This window comes from Harpia harpyja, chromosome 8, assembly GCF_026419915.1.
Source record: "Harpia harpyja isolate bHarHar1 chromosome 8, bHarHar1 primary haplotype, whole genome shotgun sequence".
NCBI lineage: Eukaryota > Metazoa > Chordata > Aves > Accipitriformes > Accipitridae > Harpia > Harpia harpyja.
Window position 1 is genome coordinate 19,303,654 of NC_068947.1, and position 2,529 is coordinate 19,306,182.

The following is a 2,529-nucleotide window of genomic DNA, read 5'->3' on the forward strand; positions in this document are numbered from 1 at the left end:
TGGGAGGTTTTTGACTGCAACTTTAAGTGGGAAGAAAAAAAGGGGAGAATAAATTTTCCTCAAAACTTTTAACAAAGTTTTTATTAATATCATTACTTTTATTAAATTTTTTGTCTACAATTTTAACTAAAATTAAAAAATAGTTTGCAGAAACATCTGTGGTAATGGATTCAGTTCAAAACTAACAGAAAGGAAAGTTCTTTAACATATTTTGTTAGCATCTCTAGTTTTGTGCACACTTCAAAAACTTGTGTTGGCTCAAATTAAGCACTGCAATGTTATCTGAGCCTTACATAATACATGTGTTTCTTTCCCAAAAGGGTTTTGAGTTGGTCTTATGGTTTGGGATTATTGATAAAGGAATAGTACTTATTTTGCACAACAGCTGGTGCTGGACTATGTTGATAAGAAGTGTTTGTATAAGGGCAATGTATGATGAGGTTGGGTGGGTTTTTTTCTTTTCATTTTTAACTGCTTCTTATCCATCTTCTTTAACGATAAGACTTTGTCCATGCTAAATCCCAGAAAAGCATATTTTTGTCCAGGCTTCTTTTCTCTGTTGAGCAACATAGAACAGCTGCTAGGGAATTCTAACTCAGCATAAAAGTGGCTTGCACTCCCTCCTTCTCCCTTATTCCTCCCAAGAAGAATTAGTTTTCTTTGAAAGCACACTAATTATTCTGGAATAAAGTAATATATATTCTATGATATTGTGTTCCCATGGGGGAGAGGTTATGCTGAAGTTATTACTGAAGAATACTGCTACAGTTACTCCAGTTAGTTTTCCAATTCAACTTTACTTGCTTTGGAAACAAATCATTTCCCCCTTCCTTTTAGAGAAGAAAATCATTATGAGCAGGTGAAGAGGGGGAAACGGAGGTCCTCCATTTTAACAAGAAGTCTGGCATTTTCATGAGTTACATCTCATAAAAGTGGGAGTTACGAGTTTGCCTCAATCACCAACTTGAAGGGTATTTTTCTTTTCTCAAGAAATATCAGCTCCTTATGATAAAGCAGTGCAAGAGTGAGGAAATTAGTTGACCAGGTGACTTGTTGGTCCACAGAACAAGACGAAAGATTTTTCTTCTTTGCAAATGGCTCTAGGTAAGGAAATCCTCTATAAAATCTTGACCCCTTCTCAACTGATAAGAATTGTTACTGAAGCAATGAAGATGAGTCATGCAAAGCTGCCATATGGCATACTGAGTAGTGTGAGGAAAAGGATTCCTATTATCTTATGAAAAAGTATCTTTTGATTGGCCATAGTATCTTAAGCTCTCCTGAACTGGATCATGTTGATCTGTGCTCCCTGCAACAACCTGGAATTTTGTAAGACATTGCATTCCAGCTGAAATTAGCAGAGGTGCTACACAGTTTCTACTGATTCAATGTTCAATTCCAAGTTGTTGGGATCTTGGAAGTTTCCTAAATGTGGTTTTGGGGAAAAAAGAAAAAATTATATGTAGATGGCACATGTCACCTTGCTGGGATATCAGAGGAGACAGGCTTTCTCCTTAGCACCTGTAACATGTGGATGAAAACCACATCTTACCGGATCATATTTTGCAGGAGTACACTGAGCTGGGAGAAATCACTGTCCCACAAGAATTTTTTTCCTTAAGATTTCTCACATCACTTCTGTTCTTTTTCTTGTCCATCTTCTTTCTCTCTGCACAAAGTTTAAAGATTTTTCCATTGATGTGAGAAAATGGTGGAACTGCTATGTACAAGCTTATAATATAAATTGAATAGGGATTTTGACACAATGTTTGTGTTAAATCCCACTCCTGGAATTGCTGTCTGATTCTGGTGGTGTGCTGCTATGTGTTTTCCACTAACACCACTCCCTCTAAATAAAGCTATCAGTATGAAATTGTGGAAGGGGTATCACAAAACCTCTTATGAGCATGTGTTCAAATTATTTCTCTCTGCTACTTCATTTTCACCATTCCATGCCCTGAGGCTGATCCGAAAGATTGAAATAAACCTCATAAATGGCATAATACTGTTTACTGGCAAAACTGTTAAGCTTAGAAGGCACATATCCTGCAGAACACTTGATCCCGCGGAAGACTTCACAAATCCCATGCTTAGGCTGATATGAGGCCAATGCTTTTGACTTCTAAATGGCAAGTAGCACATGCATTCTCTGAACTGCATAGCAGAACTATAGAAAAATAAAGGAAGAATGTGTGATAGCAGAAATAAATGGAATGAGGGCTCAGACAACTATGAGGGAAAAATGCCAACTGTATTTTTTTCTTGGTATAATTAACCTATTATTATTTTGAAATATGTCAGAGTTTTTATGTAAAGAAACCATGGGACACAGCATTAATAGGGCTGTAGGTCAGTCAGTTTCAAATTCAGAGTGTGATTTTTAGGTGTTGCCTCTTTGACTTTTCAAGGGCTCATCTTCCAGTTTTTGTGCCATGACAGCACTAAAAGGTTTGGTGATGCCAGCACCACAAGATGATGCTGATGGCTGTCTGTCTGGACATGTTATTTGGCTATGATGGAGATCAGACA